We start from the raw sequence: 22,529 nt of genomic DNA, 5'->3' as shown, positions 1-22,529 counted from the left end.
GGGATGGACTTTGACGTCGAACACCGGCCCGGCAATGACCACGCCAACGCCGACGGCCTGTCCCGCTTCTTCCGCCTTGACGAGGAGAATCCCCAAGGAGATGGGTGACTCTCCATGCCTTCGGCTGGGGGGGACGCCTGTTGGACCCGGCCTCGCGGCGTGGTCCTTAACCCCCTGGATTGTGGCCGTTCCCCGCCCCGGCCGTCACGGGCCACCCGTCTGAACTGCACCAAGGCCCTCCACCCGGAGCTGCACGTGGTCGCATACCCCTCGTGGCTCCGCCATCTTGTTGGCCTCCACGTCACACCATGCACCAGCCGGCGCGACCCCGCTCAACCCGGCCTCGACCCCAGCGAAGCCCCGACATCGAGGCACCACGAACTAACCAGGGTGTGCCGCAGGAACCATTCATCGCCCCCGGCGGAGGACAGTATCGATGGGACCCCCAACTGTCCTCCCCTCTCGAGGTGTGATCGCCCTGCAACTCCCAGGGGCCTGGCGCCTCGCCTGCTGGGCGTCTGGCCACCTCCACCCGGCCACTCCGCCCCCTCGGGCGCATAGGTCCGGACATCAAAGGGCTCCAGACCTATATCTGGGGCGACCCCACCACAGCTCAGCAGTTGTATCCCGGAGTCGAGAGCCCTGCTGATTGAATCGCGGCTGACCCTACGGAGAAGAACTCTTGTCAGAACCATCACGAGCCCTGCGGACTGCGTCGCGGCTCCTTCTTGTGAACCCTTTAAAGCCACCTGGAACATCGGAGCCCTGCTGACGCTGTCGCGGCCCAACCTCGCTGAACCCTTCCTCGGAGCCCTGCTGACGACGTCGCGGCTCGAGCCGAGCAGAAACCATCTTGAGAGCCCTGCTGATTGAATCGCGGCTCTCCACGAACTGTACGCCAGAGCCCTGCTGACGCCGTCGCGGCTCGACCCCTCCGAGATCGGAGGTCCTCCAGCTTGAGGATAAGAACTGGGCCCCAGGTACCCTCGTACCGCACTCCTGCCAAAGACTGTCGCGCTACCCCTACCCTTCCAAAGAGACACTGAGACTTTTGGTGGATCCCTCGATCCCTTCGTGTAAATATTGACCTCGTAACCTTTATATTGCTGATAAAGAATTGCTTGTCTGGAGACAACCTCCTTGAGTCCTGTGTGGTGGTGTTACTGTGCTAGTACGTGATAGGAGAAGGATCTCTCAGGAGACTTCTCGGCAGCGCTCGGCTACTTCGTACAGTGTGAGGGCCCCCCCTTGGTGGTCTCGCCGACTCCTCGGGGTCCGCCTTCCAACACACGTCACCACTGTAGAGTTCCTAGGGGTCATGCTCACCCCCTCGGGACAAATCATGGCTGAAAGAAAGGTGAAGGCCATCTTGGACTGGCCTCGTCCTAGCTCAGTGAAAGAAATCCAGAGCCTCTTAGGATTCGCCAATTTCTACCGTCGATTTATTCGTTGGTTTTCGGATTTGGTAACCCCCTTGACCCGGTTAACCAGAAAACAGGTACCATTCATGTGGACTGCAGACACCCAGAAGGCATTTGACGGCCTCAAAACCGCATTCACCACAGCTCCACTCCTTCGACACGCCAACCCGTCTTTGCCATTTGTAGTGGAGGCCGACGCTTCGGACGTGGCATTGGGCGCGGTCCTGTCACAAAGACACGAAGAGACCGGATGTCTGCATCCTATCGCGTTCATGTCACGAAAGTTCAATTATGCAGAGCGGAATTACACCATCGCAGAGAAAGAACTATTGGTGATTAAAGATGCGTTTCTTGAATGGAGACATTGGCTGATGGGGGCGAGTCATCAAGTAACGGTGTACACCGATCACCGAAATTTGCAATTTATGCGGGCAGCTCAGCATCTAACCCCTCGGCAACTCAGGTGGATGCTTTTCTTTGCAGAGTATCATTTCTTGGTAACCTTTCGACCAGGGATCCAGAACAAGAAAGCAGATGCCCTGACGAGACAAGACATCTCGCTTCCGGATACATGTCCCAATTAAAACTCCAAAATTGAACCCAGTAGGGTGTTGTGTGCTGTACGCACTGATGATTTCATGCAAGAAATACGTTGAGGCATATGTTCCTTCAAGTGGAAAACCTGGATCAAGAGCCATGCAGAATGGCGAATGAGGCAAGGGCTCCCGGTAAAAAACCGACAAGTGCTGCTTCCTACACAAAGATTACGCAAGATCGCATTCTCATGGTGTCACGATCTTCCCTGGGCAGGACATCTAGGAGGTATGAAAACCCTGGAGAAAATACTACGACAGTTCTGGTGGCCAACGGTGCGCCCCGACATTCTAACTTGGGTACAAGAATGCTCAAAATGTGCACAGATGAAGGTAGATCATCAGAAAATGCAAGGACAGCTACAAATCAAGCCCACACCAAAGATCCCATGGGAAAGGATTTCGGTGGATTTCGTGGTTGGCTTGCCAGCAGATCAAGGCAACACAGCCATAATAGTAGTGGTCGATTTTTTGACAAAAATGGGTCACTTCATCGCCTGCAGACAAGCACCCACTGCCAGCCAATTGGCCAAGCTGTTGTTAATCAACATAGTACGTCTTCACGGCCTGCCCACAGACATTGTGTCAGACAGAGGGGCTCAATTTACCGCGGGGTTCTGGAGGACTTGCTGTTCTGAGCTAAAGGTATCCTCTTCCCTGTCCACCAGCTTCCATCCTCAGACGGACGGCCAAACGGAACGTCTGAATCAAACACTCAAACAATACCTCAGATGTTATGTCGCGGAAAACACAGATGAGTGGGTCAATTGGCTATGGATTGCAGAGATTGCCTACAATAGTGCCATACATTCATCCACAAAACACTCTCCATTTTACAGCACATATGGGTTTCACCCCCGATTCTCCGCCTTGATCCTGCCTAGTACACAAGTCCGCTTTCCCAATGTTCGAGAGAAGTTGTTACACATGCGGAAAACGCTCATAAAAACACGAAACAACTTAATCCAAGCTAAAGAGAAGTATAAAACACAAGCAGATAAGCACAGAAGGGCTAATCGAAGGTACAGGAAGGGGGAGTGGGTATGGCTGGCCACAAAACATATACGGTTTAAGATACACAGTATATTTCATCCTAAATACATAGGTCCGTATCAAGTCGTGAAACACAAACCCTGTGGAAATCAAACCAAAACTGCCCTCACATATGCGCCTGCATCCCGTATTCCACGTCTCCCTCCTGAAACCTGTGCAGGGAAAGATACAGAAAAGGCCAGGTCCAGTCCTAGTAAAGGGGGAACCAGAATATGTAGTGCAGGGCATACGGGACGCTAAGAGGGTACGTGGCAAACTATGGTACCTAATCGCATGGAAAGGGTATGGCCCGGAAGAGAACTCCTGGGAACCCAAAGATGCGGTTCATGTGCCCAAGTTGATTGCCCGGTTTTATAGACTCCATCCGAATGCCCCGCGTGACAGCTAGCGTCTTTTGGGAAGGGGAATGTCCTGTCACGATTCCCTGGCCGGGTGTGACGCTAGCTGTAATCGCGTATTTCCGGCCAGGAACTACATTCCCCAGAATACCCAGAGGGACGCGACGTGCGCACGCAGGGGCGGAGCCGGAAACAGGATACAAAGCGGCTGAGCCCCGGGCGGCGTTGCCGATGATTCCTCTCCGTGGTCTGTTCCAATGGCAGATAGGAAAGTCTTCGTCTCATTGGTAGCGGTAAGAGGGTTCTGGAGTTCTAACTCTCGGAACCGCCAGTTCATTGCTTTGGTCCGGCAACGGACAACTCAAGTCCCGGAATCTCCTTTGTTGGCCGTAACGCGCTATCCAGCCGTTACATGCAGAGGAGAGTTGTCGCCCGTAGTGGCGCGTGGGTTACCTGCTCCCTGTTGGAAAAAGGCCGACTCGTGGTCCTTTATTGTAGGGAGGGTATAGTGCCCGCGAGTTATCTTACATCTGTATAAAATGCCTTGATTGGTGAGCGTGAAGTGTGCTGTGCCTTTCGTACTGTGGAAAAGAGACAAGCAGTCACTTATACGCCTTTGTTGGTGAGCGTGCAGTGTGCAGTGCCTTTCGTACTTTGGAAAGAGACACGCAGTCACTTATACGCATTTGTTGGTGAGCGTGCAGTGTGCAGTGCCTTTCGTACTTTGGGAAGTGCAGTACATACCAGAGTGACCTCTCATTTCAGTGAGTGTGGGTGTGTGAATTGACTTTCGAAGGGAGGAAAAAACACACCTCCATAAATGAGAATTTATTTTAGGGAAAACAACAGTTCCGTCATCCTCATCTTTTAGTTTAGTATGTAGAGAGAGAGTGTGTGGTTGGTAAACACACAACTGTTGTGTTCGGTGGCGGCGACCTCAGAGTTCCCCTATTTACCAAAGCTCCAGGTGGGGCAATATACTCGCAACAAGCGTGCTCCGATATATGTTCCAGGGTGGAGCACTTTATTGTGCAGTAGTTTTGTTTTCCTCTTTTCTTCATTTCCTCAGGAACTAACAAGTAAGCATTGCAGAGGAAGAAGCATTGTAGGGAACCCTGGTTTCCTGGTCCGGATTACTTCTGGCAAGTCTCCTACAGTGCCACTTTGGATATCTCTGTGAATGTGTTCCAAGCCACCCTTCTTTTCTTTACAGGTAGGAAAGGAGATGTAGAAGGGTTGAGTGTAGTAGAAAGGGGGATGGAAGTAGGAAGAACGACATAGCTGTTTGGTATTTATATTGTTTCTTTCTATCTATACACAGGTCTCCCTCCCCGCAGTCCCCATCCTTTCCTTCCTCCGCTCAATTGCCCCAAGAGTCTGTGTATTCTACATGTGCCAGACTTGGGTCGATTCAGAGGTGGGCCCCCATAGAGCATCGACACAGCCCTGAGGAATCGGATTTGGAAGGCGCGACATTGCGGTGGGATGGACAAAAGGCAGAAATCTTGGATGGTACCCAAAGGAACTATAAAAGGGGGATACCTGTGTTGCACTATGTGTGGCGCTGTTTATGCGATTTCGGCCAAACAGAGGTATTCCACCCATGCATCGGTACTGTTATCAATGTAACAGTGAAGATACTGTTTAAGAGTCTGGTTAAGGTGCTCGGTCTGACCTTCTGTTTGCGGATGAAAACTCGTGGATAGAGCTGAGTTGATATGAAGTGACACACACCATGCCTGCCAGAATTGGGCGGTGAACTGGGAAACACGATGTGACACTATAGTCTGTGGTAATCCATGTAATCGTACCACATGAACCAGGAGGAGATTGGCTAAAACCCCAGCTGAGGGGATCTGTTTGCAGGCGACGATATGCCCCATCTTCGTGAGGTAGTCAATAACCACAAGAATAACAGTATAGCCTTTGTCGTTCGGGAGACCAACAATAAAGTCCGGTGATATGTTTTCCCAAGGAGAGTTAGGAGTGGGCATGGGTTGCAACAAGCCAGCCGGTCTTTGGTGATCCAGTTTCATCTTTGTGCAGACTTCACATGAATGTGTCCAGGCCTTAATGTCCACCAACAGCGAGGGCCACCAGAATAGCCTTTTGATGCGATCCACCGTCTTGGTGAACCCATTGTGACCAGCGCTAGGTAACTCATGACACCAAAGATAGACTGTCTTGCGTAAAGGCTCTGTAGGCACCAGAATGTGATTGGACTGCATGAGAATCCCTTGTTTCACCTGCCATTCTGCATGTCTCTTTAACCAGGCCTTCGATGTGAAAGTATTCATTCCTTTTCTTACATCTCTAAGGAATGTGTCTGGTTGTATCACACACAGGACTTTCTTAGGATCGATAATGGATTGGTTTGGCTCGATTTCTGATTCCTTTGGGGTTGATTGCTGGGTCAATGCATCTGCCTTCTTGTTATCACTACCAGGTCTGTAGGTGATAATTAATTAGTATTCCGAAAAAAACAGCATCCATCGGCGTTGTTGGGGAGTCAGGTGCCTAGCCGCAGTCATGAACTGCAAGTTTCGGTGATCCGTGTACAATGTTACAACATGAGCAGCTCCCAATAACAAATGCCTCCACTCCATGAAGGCGTCCCTGATGGCCAGAAGCTCTTTTTCTGAGATGTTATAATTCTGTTCTGCATCGTTTAATTTACGGGATATGTAGGCCACAGGCTGGACCTGTCCTGTTACGGAATGTCTTTGAGATAAGACTGCTCCAATGGCGACATCTAAGCATCTGCTTCCACTACTAGGGTTTTGTGGGATCAGGGTGTATCAAAATGGGGGTCGTAACAACGGCTGTCTTTAATGCGCAGAAGGCCTCCTGTGCTTCTGGAGTCCATTCAAAGACCTGGCCCTTCCTCAACAGTTTGGTTATGGGTGCCACTAACTTGGAGAATTGGTTGATAAAGCGGCGGTAGAAGTTTGCGAATCCTATAATGCATTGAACCTCTCGGACATTTTGAGGCGAAGGCCATTCTTTTACCGCAATGTTCTTTCTCTCAGCCATCTCCTGTCTAGATGGGGTGAACATTACTCCAAGAAACTTGAGATGTCTAGAAAAGACTTCACATGTTTTTCATGTTTCATGTCGTCATCAGAATAGACAAGAATATCATCTATGTATACCACTACATAATGATCCAGGATTTCACGAAAGACGTCATTCAGGAAGTACTGGAACGCGGCTGATGCGTTGCATAACCCGTACAGCATAACCAGATATTCAAATAAACCATAGCGGGTTTTGAACGCCGTCTTCCATTGGTCTCCGTTCCTGATTTGCACGAGATGATAAGCTCCTTTGAGATCTAACTTGGTGTATACGGCAGCCTTCTTCACCTGTTCCAACAATACTGGAATTAACGGGAGCGGATAACGATTTTTCACTGTGATGTTATTTAGCGCTCTAAAGTCAATGCAGGCCCTGAGCTCGCCATTAGCCTTCGGAATAAAGAATATAGGAGAGGCGGCTGGGGACTTTGACGGTCTAATAAATCCCGTTTCCAGGTGTTTATCAAGATACGATCTGAGGTGTTGGTTTTCAGGTTCCGTTAATGCATATATTATCCCACACGGCACCAAGAATCAAATCAATTTGACAATCATATTGTCTGTGTGGGGGTAGTACTTCTGCCTTTATGTCGTCAAACACTTTGGCATAATCCTGTTATTGGGTGGGTAGCTGTGTATCTTTTTCTGCCGCGGTGGCAATACATAGTCCTGAGGCAAGAGCTGCCGCAGGCCCTTCAGGGCACTTTATGCAATGTTCCTGACAATACAAGGACGTCAAGAGAACTTCTCTGGTGACCCAATTGATTTTGGAGTTATGCTTTTGCAACCAAGGCAGTCCGAGTATTATACCATATCGAGGTGCCTGTATGATATTGAAAGCGATTCTCTCCCAGTGAGAGGGTCCGAGCATGATTTCTAGCATCTCCGATAGGTATCCTATGGGTCCGGTGTTGAGCTTTCTTCCGTCTACTGCATACACCACCTCTGGAGTGTCCTTGGGGATTAACCTTATGCCTCGACGTTGTGCTTCTCCCATATCCATGAAAAGGCCTGCGGCTCTGGAATCAATCATGGCAGGGACCTGGACCCACTCCAACTGGATTAGTAATTTCAAATCTACAAACTAGTGGCGCTGTTTCTGGGTATTCCCATTGTGAAGTGAAGGGATATAAACCTGGCTCCAAGAATTCCCTTCTCCGATCCTCGAGCGAGTTAGTTTTCGGACGGTTTGTCCGTGTAAGTCTTCCCCAACGGTTGCTCCCAAACAGATTGGTTTTAGGTTTCACCGGGCATTCTTTCCCGAAATGACCTCTTTTGCCGCAATAGAGGCAGAGGCCTTGTTACCTACGGGTGTCCTTTTCAGCGAGGGTGAGAGCGGCTCGTACTGTGCCAATTTCTATTGCTTCTGGGGCGGGCACCGCGAGGTGTTCTGATGATTTGGGCTTGTCAGCTTGATACCAGTTTCTTTCTCTTCTTTTGTACTCGCCCTTACGCTCACTCAACCGGTGGTCAAGTCATGATGCTAAGTTGATTAGACCTTCGCAAGATGTAGGCTGTGGATTGATTTGAGTGATCATATCCTTTAATTCTTCACGGAGTCCTTGATGAAAGACTGCAGCTTGCTTAGCTTCAGGCCACTTGGTTTAAGCCACCAATCTCCGAAATGAATTGAGCTACACCAGTAAGTCCCTGTTGACCTGTCTCAATTCCAGGAGTTCTCAATCTGCGGTGATGGATTTGGCCCGTCTATCAAACACTCTGAGAAATTCCTCCTTAAATGCTTCCCAGTCATGAAGCAGAGGGTCGTCTCTATTCACTAGAGGTAGAGCCCATTGGGCAGCGTCCCCAGCTAGGTATGATATGAGGAAAGCCACCCTTGCCTGGTTGGTGGGAAAAGATTTTTGTTTACAAGAAAAGAACAATATTTGCATCTAGAATACTTGGACCTTATCAGATTCCCCATGATATCTCTCTGGCGTAGCCAATGGAATGTTGACTGGCATTTCCACTACCATTGTACTGGAAGGTGAAGCCGGAGTGCTAGTTATGTCAAACGGATTTCTTTGGAGGCGTTCTACACGTGCCCTCAAATCTGTGGTTTCCTGGCGAGATGCGGCCAGCTCCGCCTATACTCCTGTCAGAACGGCTATCATGTCCTCAAGGGTGGCCATTCTAGAACAATCCGACAGGGAGGATAGGTATTCGTGGGTTGGAAATTCTGTCATGGTTGAATATCCTCAGGATCGGCTTGTAGCTGAGAATGGTCCACCTCTTGATAGCCCCAAGCCAGAAGAGCCGTAAAGGCACTGGACAGTGAGATGATCAAGTGAGGGAAGGAAAGGAAGGGAACTGCAAGGAGGGAGACCTGTAATGACAACAAAACATAATCAAAATGATCTTCTTTCCTACCACGCTAGAAGACTCATTTCCAACTCTCAAGTACGTAATATATATATATGTAAGCATGTGCAATATACCGGTAAAGGAATTAAACAACACTAAGCAGTGTGAGGTTCCTATGGGATTCATTCAACAGTGTTTCCTTGAGAGAAGAAGGTGCTCTGTAACAAGATACATGAAAACATTGAATCACAATACATCAGCAGGAGCTAATTGTACCACCACCATGTTATACAAACACATTCTACACCGTACCACAACATACCCTTCTCAGACTCCTAAATGCTTCACAGGGAGACGAGGGTAGTCCGTACCGCTCACGTGAACCCCTGTTAATAAGAGTCAAAGAAAACAGCACACCAATAAATCAAATGGCACCCAGTAGATAGGAACATCAACAATAAAAGTAGAGCGAGGAACATTCAATTCATGCTCCTATTTCCCAGATATATATATATATATATATATATATCCGCCTTGCATGCAAGGCTCTATGATCCAAAGAACTACAGGACATAGAAGTCCCGACCTGTAATGTAATCATTAATATCCTTTATGAACGATCATTACCCGGTCTCTGTGTGCTCCTCAAACAAAGAGTACAGCTGATTTGAGAACGGGAAGTAGAATGGAGGAAAGTCCTCATATGAGGCAGAGACAGCGTTCCAATACACAAACACAAACAAGAGGCATGACCTTGATGGAAGTCCTGGGAGTTCAACAAGCACCAAAGTAGGACGGAAATACTCGGTGAGCGGTGCAGAGCACCCTTACCTCACCGGAGCAGGATCGAAGGCGTTCTTCCTTCACGGAGAAACAACGAAGGAATATCCAACACCGTACCATAGTCCGTCCTTCATTTTCTAGGCGTTCGTCAGCACGCCACGTCGATTTCCAGAGGCTCATGGGAATCGTAGTTCAAGTTCCTTCCGTGTTCCCTGTAACTTTACAGGGATTGATTACGTTATGCGCTGTACTTTCAGGACTCGTATGACGCGCTCAGGTGATTCGCAACAATCCCAGAAGTTATAGGATGATGGAGGGCCCTGCGCTACAGGGGGTCCATAGAAAAAAGGCATCAGAAACATGGGAGGGGGGCTTGGTGTGGTCCCCAGTTTCTGGGGCCCCTGTAATTTGCCTTGATAGTTGGACCCGCTGTTCATACTAGACCCAGAGCTATTCGAACCTGTGTCAGATGTGTCTCCATCTGTGTTGTACCCTGCGTTTCTGCCTGATGGAACGTAGTCATCCCGGATATAGGGGCATACCCTTTCGTGGCTGAATCTGCTTGTGTCCTTTTTCAGTTTGGTGAATTTGCTTTGTTTTAATGATGTCTCAAAATTGTTGCGTGTCTGGTTCAGTTCAAGACTTTTTTTGAGGGAACTGACCTACTGGTAGCTCTTCAAGCATACTTCAATGGTTTGGATTTCAGTTTTTAGTTCTTGGGAGAGACGTGTCGCAGTCTTTATTATCAGAATAAGCCATCTCTAGTGCAGTGTCACAAGACTAAAGGCCAATCTTTTTTGAAGATTTTGTCGTGTTGAAAAATAAATGGTTCATTTTTTATGAGTCACTGTGGGGCTGCATTAGCCCTCAGATATTCTGTCATCATTACCCCATGTAATGCGGTCTTGATCTGAGTTCACCTCAGAGTGTTCAATTCATCCCAGTCTGTGTTATCTGTATTAGGGTCTTGATTGACCAAACCTTCAAAGGGGGAGATGCTTGCTAGGATCCCTTCTACTTCGTCCTTTGAGAAAGTGAGGCCAGTGATTTCCGTCATGTTTGTAAACGCCTTAGTGTGAGGGTCCTTCACCTGACAGTTTCAAATGAAGAGAGAAGGTAGACAAAAGGAACTTTCCTTTTATGAGTTAACCAAACGTTTATCAAAGCTCCCACAGTAGTGCGCTGTCTGTAATACTCGTCAAAAGGGGGGAGAGAGAGGTCAGGGAAACACTCGGCCTCCTATATTGACCTATATCAAACAAAGAGTGTCCAACTGTATAGATTGGAATATCTTTCCACCCTTAAGTATGGAAAACAGACCGTTTCTTAAAATAAATATGGGAGGAGTCTTAGAGACATAATAGTCCAAAGAAGACCACGCAATAGGGAAACCTCTGTCATATCCCAGAGATTTCTCTCCCCCCTCACAGGCCACCACCCATGCGGGGACTGCAGTGTCTGCCACCTGACGAAAAAAAAAAACAATTGACTTTCAACAATAATACTACCTGGGAACAAAGACAATTTACCAACTGTAACTCAAAAGATGTGGTATATTTGATCACTTGCCCTTGTCAACTCCACTACATTGGGATGACAAAACGATCTATAAAGAGGCGAATCTGCGAACATCGCAGCAATATGAGATGTGACTGGGCGACTACAAAATTGTCTGTATATTTTATGGAGAAAAAACATACAGTACAAGACTTCAACTGGACAGTCCTTGTACAAATCCATACTGACTCTCAGCTGTGTGAAAAAGAGCAACGTTGGATGTTCAGATTGCAAACTCATTCCAAGGGGCTGAATGACAATATACCCTGGAGTCCATTTATCTAAATGTTCCTGCTACCTTGAATGGATCTTTACCCCATATACACCCTATTTTTCAATTTTACATATTTTCCTGTTGGGTCCCCAACCTAAAACTTTGATAGAAGCTATCCACCTGTTTGCCTATTAATATAATAGATTTTAACATCATACATTACAGGGACGGTAAACTCACTCCCCTTTAACATTCACTTTGAGATATGAGAATATCCCTTTTTTCTGAATAAATGATAAATAGAAAAAGAAAATGTAATTTTTCCCAAAACCGTTCCTATAAATCACCGTATATGCACCCTCCCAGACAATGTGTCAATAATATCTATGAGGAGTATGTCTACAGAGGGAGATTTTCCAATGAATATCCTGGTCTCCTTTCCCCTTTTTTCGTGTAATTTGTTATTCCTTTCATTCGATTTTTTCACTCCAAGTTTAATGAACACATCCATTTTGGAATCTGTCAACCTTCGTCTCAAATATGTAAATAAAGTGTGGCCCGAGTATCCAGGAAGTAGTTCCATCACAAGCGGCCATTTTGGATAATTTAGCATTCTAGCCTTTTCCTAACACGAGGACGCCTGCACAACGTTCTGTCCCCCTGTCATAAGCAAACAGACTCCCGTACTCCACTGTGATCGTCGGAGCCGCGGGCAGGTTACTTTTGATTGAAAGGGAGTAGCTTTTTTTTTTTTTTTAAACAAACTTTATTGGTTTCCACAAGATTACAACTTCCGTCATCATTAGTATACTGCATAACATGGCATTATCGACAGATGCATCACTGAGGCTCCAACATAGTAAGCCGTGAGACAGATATCTATAAGTTACCAATGGACAAATCTAACCCGTGTCACCTGGAAGTGTTCTGGTTGTTGCATCGTCCATTATCCTGTTATTAGGTCGTTATCAATCTTGCCTCACACCTCTCAACCAGCAGTTCCATAGTTAGTCCACCACTGCGGAGGCGAGGAACCGCACAGTAATAATATCGAAGAACAACAATGTGTGAGTTCGACACCTTGGAGAGTCCATAATCTTCAATGCTTTACAATCGATGTCTCAGTGAATTCGCTTAATCCAAACCAACTTAAGACAATTCCTCCCTCCCACCTCCCAGACGCTTCCCCCAACCCAACTGCCCCCCCCTTGCCCTCCCCCCCCTCTGCCGGGTCAATGTAACTCAAGGTTCATGTATCTAAGTACTCATACGTGGGCCACCTGCCAACTCCCTCCCCCGACCTGGGGTCTCCCCCACTCCAATGGACATTCCAGCTGTACTGGATATAGTGACTTGGGAGGCTTGTCCCGTTATTTCCTGCATCATTGCCCCCCTTGCTAGTAGCACCTCAGGCAACTTGGGGTCTCTCCTGGTGCTCCGTATGTGCCCCTCCTCGGCTAGGGCCCATTCCCGTAAATCTGACCTCAACTTTGCCAATAGAGGTCCTTGCTGTGTCAACCAGTGGATTTCTATACGCCTCTTGGCTATAACTAACCCCAGGACCAGAAATCGCCTGTTTATCTTGCGTTTCGGTCTCACGGGATCAAGCCCAGTAGACATACACGGGGATCCAATGCAATCATCCATCCCGTTATCCGGGTCAGTTCTCCAATAACCGCCCCCCAGTACGTCTGGATCGATGGCCACGTCCATACCATATGCAGAAAATCTGCTGGATCACAGCGACATCTGGGACATTGGGGATCTCTGGAGCCATCAATGGCGTGCAACCTTCTAGGGGATAGGTATGTCATGTGTATTATGTTGTACTGGATTTGCTTAAAGCGAATGCTCACTGCCACCTTCCGCACACTTTCGTGGATTCGCACCCAGTCTCGCAGCGTAAGCTCCTGCGGGCACACCTGCTGCCATTTTTCTTCTATTTTTAGGGGGCCGGTCTTTTTATCATCCCTTAACGCCTTATAAAGGTGAGCAACACATTTTCGCCCTCCCGCCATGGCTATCATAGTGACCAAAGTTTGAGTGTGCCCCGGGGCCTCCGGAAACGTAGGCCACAGTTGTCGTGCTTTTGCCGATATTTTTGCATATTGCAGAAACTGCCCTGCTCCCAACTCAAAAGCGGTCACTGCCTCCTGATACGTAATAAATTTATTGTTTGGGTACAGGTAGGCCAACATCAGGCAGCCCCCTGACCTCCGTTGACATTGCTTGTTCAATCTGCGCAAGGGGCGGCATCTGCCAGAGATCTGCCTCCGGGGCAAAGGGTCTATCTTGAATAATTTTACGTACCACTCGGTTCCTAATTGCAGCCCCAAGCCGCACCAGAGGCGGGTCCAGCCCCCCCAGCCCACCACAACAAAGCCCAGAGCTGTCGGTCCCCGTACGTACCTGCCAGCAGGGACCTTTCCCAAGAGGGATCCGCGTCCAACCAGGCTATGGCATGTTGCAATTGCGATGCAAAGTAGTAGAGCTCCAGATCCGGGATCTCCAAACCCCCTCTACCCCAGCTACGTTTCAGGACTTCTAAACTCACCCTGCATCGCTTCCTATTCCATAGCAGTTGGACCAGGAGCGAATCGAGTTCCCGAAAAACCCGGTGTGGAATTTCGAAAAAGGAACCTTGCATGGTATAGAGGCATTGGGGCAGGACACCATCTTTATGAGTGCAATCTTTCCCATCAGGGAGAGGTTAAGAGTATTCCAAAAGGTAATACTACCCTGTAACCCCCGGATTATCCTCCCCATATTACGCTGATAGAACCCTTCCTTGGACCTATCGAGCCATATCCCTAACTATCGGATCGTGTCCTCCGCCCAAGGAAGTTCCAGCTCTGGTCGATGGTCCGCCTCCCTGTCGATCTTAGATTCAATCGAGTAGAGCTGTGACTTTGTTCTGTTGATATAGAGTCCGGAGGAGTCAGCGAATTTGGTCAGCGCTGGTAACAATATCGGCAGTGATTGGGTCGGTCGACTCAAGTATATTAACGCATCGTCGGCGTACAGTGACACCACATGCTCCGTATTCCCCACCCGTATGCCCTGTCCCACGAGTATCCTGTGCAAGTGGCACGCCAACGGCTCCATTGCCAGGGCGAACAGCAATGGGGAAAGCGGGCAGCCCTGCCGCGTTCCCCTCGCTATGGTAAATGCATCCGACACGTACCAACCCGTACGGACCCGTGCCAGCGGCCGAGCATATAATAACTTGATCCAATTAACAAATCCCGCCCCCAAACCCATTTTAAGCAGAACCTGCCAGAGATAATCCCACCGGATTGAATCAAACGCCTGTTCGATATCTTTGCCCAGTGCCCTTATGGAGAACGAAGGTTTCCAAGACTCTGTAGGTCCCCCGTGTACTCTAAGATTTATTTCTTCAAAACGAGTTGACAATACACTGCTACTTTGAGGGTTTGGAGGTGCGCATCAGATTATGAAATAGAGCTGCACCACCCTTCTAACGTATTTGGATTCATTCCGTCTGGATTATTGAAGGCATATGGATTCCTGGTCGCTTTCCTCACCACTGTCCTGAGGAGGCAGAGATGTTTCGTTTGGCCGAAACGCGCCCGCGTCGACAGATTTTGTTAAGAGGAGTCTGATGAGAAAATTATTTGATTTGTTCTATGAAGTATTCATGCACAATTTTTTGATTAGGGTTCTGTAGACTTTATAGAACCAATTGTGCAAATAAGACTTCCTCCAAGTGTATTACCTATAGGTTATAGGTGAACACTCTTTCTCCAACGATTTGGGTGTAAGGAACTGGATACTATCGTTATTATTGTTTATTCTCAGTATATATAATAATTTTTTGCCATTTGTATAGAAGTGTTGTGTATGTGTGTAAAAAATGTTTTTGGTATATTATGAAAAAAATTCCTAAATTTGGATGAATTAATTCCGGATTACGTTAATTAAATTATGTAATCGTTGGATCTTTGGTATGTGATAGTTTCTTTTGTTGAAATGTATGTTTATGAACAATAGGACTATGCACTATCAATGGAGGAATATTTAGCCTTCTACTGAGAATTCATCTTTCTTTATATATTTTTTCCTCCTGGCCATTTTTTTCAATTTTGCCATTGTTCGATATCAAGGAACACTAAAGTGTTCTGCTGGGCCCGTCCCTCCACAGATTGCATAATGTGCGCCAGGCGTCGAATATTCCTCAGAGTACTTCTACCCGGTATAAAGCCGGACTGATCACCATGGATCAGCCGCCGAAGATAAGGGAGGAGCCTAGACGCCAACACCTGACTGATAATTTTAAGATCCACATTCAGCATGGAGATGGGCCTATAAGAGCCGGGAAGGAGGGGATCCTGCTCCGGTTTGGGGATCATTACAATCAAAGCTTCCCGCATGGAGTCCGGGAGCGCACCACGTGTCCCGGCCTCCAACGTGGTTTCTAGTAATTTGGGGACCAGCAGTCCATCGAACTCTTTATAAAGCTCGGCAGGTATGCCGTCCATTCCCGGGGATTTTGCAGTTTTTAGGTGGGCGATAGCTGCCCGTAGTTCTTCCGCCCTAAGGGGTCCTCCCAGTGCATCCTGGTCGTCTGCGTCTATGTTGGGCAGGTCCATCTCAACCAAATAGGCCTCCACCGCCTCAGGGGCCGAGGGAGACTGTGTCTCAGAGTATACTTTACGTAGGTGGGCCACGAATACGCTATTTATTTCATGTTGGGTATACACCATCTGTCCCAGATCGTTTTTATGTGCCAAAATCGAGTCTCCGTTCGAATCAGGCGCCGCCAGCAACCGCCCTGCCTTATCTCCTTCCGTGTACCAGCGACGCCTACTCTCATTTCTAACATATTTGCCTAACGAGTCCCATAGGTCTCCTATCCGCCGCCGCACTTTGTCCCCTTCAGCCGACCTCTTCTTATTCGTGGGGAGTTCCGATTCCAACTCCTCCAATCGTACCTCCTGCCGCCGCAGGTCACGCTCCAACACTTTTTTGACCCCTAACTCCGTGGACCGACATATCCCCCTAACCACCACATTCATTGCGTCCCATTCAGTCGATCTGGTGCTGGCGGAGCCCCAGTTGATCTTCATATATTCATTTAACCGAGTCGAAATAGCGTCTTTATAAATCGGGTCGCCCAAGGCTTCAGTATTGAGCCTCCAAAGTGGTATCTTCGATCTCGGTCGCGCCGGCGAGTAGGCAATCAGGAGCGGGGAATGGTCCTACAGATATCGGGCTAGATATTGCGTCTCCGTTACCCGATAGATCACATCTGTTGGATGAAGAAGTAGTCCAATCTGCTAAAGGTATTGGCAGCAGGTGTGTGGCACAAGTACACTCTGCGACTAGGATTATGGTGGCGCCACACGTCCAGTAGGCCATAATTACGTATCATGTGGCTCATAGCTTCTCTGACATGGGGCTTGGCATCCGGTTTGGGGGGGAATCTGTCGAGCTCCCCATCTAGGGCACAATTGAAGTCCCCAGCCTCCACCAATTCTGTATACGGGTCCAGATCCAGCACTCACAGTGCACGGCTTAAAAACCCCCCGTCGTCACTATTCGGGGCATAAACATTCACCAGGCAGATATTGCACCCATCAAGGGTCCCCTTCACAGCAACGTATCTACCCTCTAGATCCTGTTTAACATGCAGAGCCTGAAAGGGGACTCCCGGTGCCACCCATATTAGCGCGCCCCGGGCAAACCCGGAGTAGGATGTGGCAAAGAGCTGACCCCTCCACCTGCGTTGGACAAATTTAAGACAGTCTCCTCATAAGTGGGTTTCCTGGAGTAGAGCTACACTGACCCCATATCGCCTTAGGTATGATGCTACCCGGATCCGTTTCACCCTGTTATGGAGCCCCCGCACGTTCCACGTAATTAGTTTGTAACTCTGAGTATCCCCTGTCGTGAGTGAACATTTGTCGGCATCCTAGTTCACCGCCTGTGGTGCGCGGACCCCCCATCAATGCCATACCTTGCCCCCGCCAGAGACCCAAGACTTTGATCCCCTGTGTGCCAACATGAACCTGACCCGGCAGCAACCCCAACAAACCCCCAACTGTAAACCCCAATTCCCCCCACCCACAGGCGGTAGCCCGTCAAAAGGGAGTAGCTTTAATGATGTATGTACAGCTTAGCCAATTTACCCTTGATGGCTATCGAGGTTCTTTTCTTCTCTTTTTCCTGACCTGATTATGGCATAAAAACATGTAGGTTTAATATTTTCACTACACAGACCCACCTGTATGTAACAATGTGACCGTTGGGACTTCACTACGTTCCCCCTAGACGAAGAAGAGGAGATAGAAATGTTAGGATTTCAGCTAAAGGCTTAAAAGGAAAACTTGTCTACAGGGATTCTCTGTTATGTTAAATAAATGTATACAGCGCACGTATACCCTCAGGTGTCTTGGCACTTCCAGTGCTGCATACTGTGCTATGGACTACTGCTTCTAAAAGAGCCAAGTCTTCAGCTGTTTTCTGAACTCAAGAAGGGAGGGAATTTTTCTAAGATATAGCGGAAGGGAGTTGCATTCCTTGAAAGTATTGTCATTGAAACTCCTTCCCCCCCAGTTCATCTTTTTGATCCTGACCGCCAGCATCAGATTGGCATTGGCCGAACGCAAAGGTCTGTTAGGGGAGTACCATCTAAAGAGGTCCCCTAGAAATGTTGGCCCTTCTTTGTGCAGTGCCTTATGGGCAATGCAGAGTGCCTTAAACTTTACCCGCTGACCGACTGGCAGCCAGTGAAGGTCTCGGATTGCTGATCTAACAGACTGATGTTTAGGTATATCCAGAATCAGTCTTGCTGCAGCGTTTTGTACTGCTTGTAACTTCCTGAGGAGAGTAGATTGCACATTGATGTATAATCCATTGCAGTAATCAAGTTTAGACAAGACTAAAGAGGTTACAACCAGCTTTCTGGAGGATTTCTTATAGTCTTGATCGTGAAGAACGAAGAAGACACGACCTTGGAAACTTGAGCTTTAAAGCTAAGTTTCTCATCTATGATAACCCCAAGGTTCTTAGCTTTATCCACAGGGGTAGGGGGAGGGCCAAGATTATCTGGCCAGCAAGCTGGGGACCAAGGCGGAGAAAGGTTTCCAAACATGATCTCCTCTGTTTTGCTTGAGTTTAATTTCAAGCGATGAGTACTCATCCAGTGACTCAGGGTGAGCATACAGTCATGGAGTTTTAGAGAGTGATTGATGTCCTTATCCAGTTTTAGGCCACTTACTACCACAAGTTCTTCTCTTCCCTCTCTCTTAAACAACTTTACCAACATGTGGCTTACGCACAATAACTTTTTTCTGTTGGGAGACTTTAATTTTTGGGCAGAAGGAGGCTTGTCTGCAGTGTATAAGGAGTTACTCAGTACCTGCGAAACTATCGGCCTCCAACAGCAGGTCCATGGCCCCACACACATAGCTGGCCATATGCTGGACCTCATTTTCTCCCCAGATGATCTAACCTCGGTATGGGAAATTACCCCCCTTTGCTGGACCGATCATTCACTGATTACCTTCTACCTGTAGGTCGTTAAGAACTGCTCCCTTGGAAAGTCAGCAGTACACTCAGTAGAAAGCATAGCATGGCACAAACATTCTAATATTAAATCCAAACCTTTCATTAACAAAACACACTTCTCTCCAGTAGAATCTATTGAAGTGAACTATCATAGATTTGAAGGGGACATTTTTGAAAACCTTAGATGAAACTATACCTCTGTCTACCTTATAAACCCGAAAAAAGGTGTCAGCCCCTTGGTATGATCTTACTTTAAGAGATGCCAAACTAAAGTGTAGGCAACTGGAGAGGAAATGGAGGCGCCATTATCTTAAGGAAGATAAGGCCAATCTAACAATGCGCTAAATGAATACAAAAACAAGTTAAGGAAAGCAAAAACTAATTATTATAGTGAGCTGATTACTGCAGCCCCTAATAAAGCAAGGAAAACATTTGAAATACTTAAAGAATTGACTAATCCAACTCGTTTTAAGAGAGAGATTATACCCTCGCAGAAATTATGTGATGATCTTTTGGAATATTTTGAAAGCAAGATCAAAATAATTTTAGATGGGATTGACAAACCTACAGCATTAAAGCACGCTATCTCACACACTTATAGTTCTGCTCGATGTCTGGCCCGATGTTAAACTGGCTACAATCCTATCTGTTCAGCCGCTGTCAGGCGGTATCTCTCCCCCCTTTTCTATCCAAATTTAGAATGACAACCAACCCTCAGCCCTATTCTACTCAATATTTATATCAAACACCTTATCTCTCTTATCAAGTCCCACAAGATAAAGCTGATTAATTATGCAGACGATACTCCGCTAATTCTGTCATTGAACAATGACCAGGAGGACACCAAAGGCAACTTTCAGGGATGCATTCTTGACATCTTTGACTGGATGAATGCAAATTCCCTCGAGATGAATGGAAGCAAAACTGAACTACTTTGCTGCTCATCCAATACAATCCTGGTATCTCTATCCTCTAACTTCTGGCTTCTACCCACGGAATTGCCATTGGGCAACCCAGCGGAGGTACAAAACTTAGGTGTGATGATAGATGAAGGTCTGTCTATGGGAAAAAAAGTGAACAGACTTACCGGGACTTGTTTCGCGCTGATCCGGGCCCTTGGGAAGCTATATCCTCTGCTTGACCTGCCAGCCAGATCACTGATCTCCAGAGGCGTAATACTGAGTAGGCTGGACCATTGCAATGCCCTGTTATTAGGAGCCCCAGCTATCTATTAAAGAAGCTAGAGCGCATCCAGAGAATCACAGCTAAGTTAACACTGAATAGACCTCGACACTCATCTGCCACAAAGGCTTTGAAAGATCTTCACTGGCTGCCCATCGAGCAGAGAATTATTTTTAAATCCCTCTGTATTGTTCATAAGGGACTACACAATAAAGGACCAAAACCCCTTACAAGCCAAACTAAAACAATATACTCCTGGCAGAAATCTTCGATCAATCACAGGCAACTATGTCCAAGAACTCAGATTTCAAAAAGTCCAGCATTGAGGACGTGCTTTTCCAGTCAATGCAGCTCGGATATGGAATAAATTACCAGCTCCATTAAGATCTCACTCTGACTTATTAAAATTCAGGAAATCACTCTAAACTTTGCTGTTTCCTCATTAATAATCTGCTTTCTCAGATCTTCATCAGTTGTTCTTTCTTACATAGTGGTTACAACTAGCGCCAGGATACCATCTTTGGTCACAGTGCGCTTTATAAGTATTCCATACAATACAATACAACTCTATAAGAGCCGGCATTGTAGGACTGATTAACTATTCATACCATCTATCGTTTTTGGAGCCATTAGGTTACTTTTTTTTCAGAACTCTTTATCTACCACTAAACTGCACAACGGCATCTTCTTACAGTTTTTTTCAGAAACGACTGAGTGCAAATTTTGTTAAGTGTTGTGTATTGTCCTGTCTGTCTTTAGGCACAAACTTAATTTTGTGTATCAAGGACAGGGCGCTTTCAAATCCGACAGTTGTTGATAGAGAATGCAAATACTATAAGAGGAAAATATATCAGGTTTTTACACTCATGGTGATGTGTTTATTGGGTTATCCACAAAGTGAATAACAGTGTTCCTGGTCAGAATAAGCTGTTTTTCATATCTTTCCAGATCTAAAAGAAAAAAACACAACCGATTGGGTATTGTATTATACAATTGTTGGTTTTGATATCTTGTAAAGAGACCAGATTTTGTGTCGCTCACAATTAGGTGTGGTAATAAGAATGATCTTTATGGTCCTGACGAAAAGCTGTGGGGGGAAAGGCTTGAAACATGTGGACCGTGAGATACATACACATTAACGTATGTCTCACAATTTCCTCTTTTTAACAATACCAGCAATTGGTCAAAATAAAATTGTGTGTTCCTACATAGCCAGGTATTTTTTAACTTTAGATAAGACCCTACCACTTTTTTTTTTATAAATCTTTTTATTAAACATACATCGGTATAAGAAACATTCCAAAGGATTAAAATCATCCAAGCACTATAGTGATAATGAAGGAATCATGGTACATCATTGAAAGGAAGGAAAATGTAATGGGGTAAGTGGAACATCATGTTCAATAGAACAAGGAGGTGAACATATTTCTCCCCGGTGCGTATTCCATGGGCCCCATATACAGGACCACTTTTTAGGGACAGTCCCTGGCCAAGTATACCGTTTTCTCCCGGTTCATACACCAGTCGAGATCTTTTTCCCAAGCTTCGATTGTGGGTGGTTGCGTTGCGCCCCATAGCTGTGCAATATTTCGTTTCGCAAGCATGAGCTCTAATGTGACCCACTGTGTCTGATGAGTGTTCAGGTCAGTAGGTTCCTAATTGTTTAATAAACATCATCTCGCCTCCGGGAGGAGATTAATAGAGAGAACAGAGTTGATGATATCTTGCACCCTACTCCAGAAGGAGCTTATGGAAGCACACTCACAGATTATGTGCATAAAGGTTCCCAAATGCCCACAATGCCTCCTGCACTCTCTACTGCCTGCCCTCCCCATGTGCATAAGACGGGGGCCTGTAATATACACCCTATGAAGGATTTTGAGTTGCACCAGTCTTAGTCGGGCAGGGATGGCGACTACTCTGGGGGAGGACACTGCCTCTCGCCAGTCCTCATCGTCCAATTCACTCCCATCTCTTATCCATTTCTCCCGCAGTGGCTGTAGGGGGTCTTCCATATTGTTTATTAGCTTTTTATATGTTAGGGAGATGGCTTTTTCTGGTAGGTGACCGTCCAATAACCTGTCCTACAGCGGTGACAAGTCAGGAGGATCAGAGCCCTGTGATATGTGAGAATTAAGTGCTTGAAGTACCTGAGCATATCTAAAATATTCAGTCCCTGCCAATTCATACTCCCTCTGCAGGTTGTTAAATGGCCTGATGTCACCCTTCCCCCAAACATCTTTGATACGCGAAATGCCGATGAGGTTCCACCTATCAAAGCCTTTTGATCTCCATAGGCTGCCAAGTCTCTCAGAGTCCAACAGTGGGGTTGCTAATGTCAACCTGTTACCCCACCCAAGTGCGTTATTGGCGTCATGCGAAATCTGGATGGAGTGTTTTGTGGGGCTTGTTAGATTATACAGTTTAGGTCGTGCATATAGAGCCCTACTATAGCTCCAACCGGGGAGAAGCCATCT

This window comes from Triturus cristatus, chromosome 4_2, assembly GCF_964204655.1.
Source record: "Triturus cristatus chromosome 4_2, aTriCri1.1, whole genome shotgun sequence".
Lineage (NCBI taxonomy): Eukaryota > Metazoa > Chordata > Amphibia > Caudata > Salamandridae > Triturus > Triturus cristatus.
The sequence above is the reverse complement of the archived record's forward strand: the minus strand, read 5'-3'. Positions refer to the sequence as shown.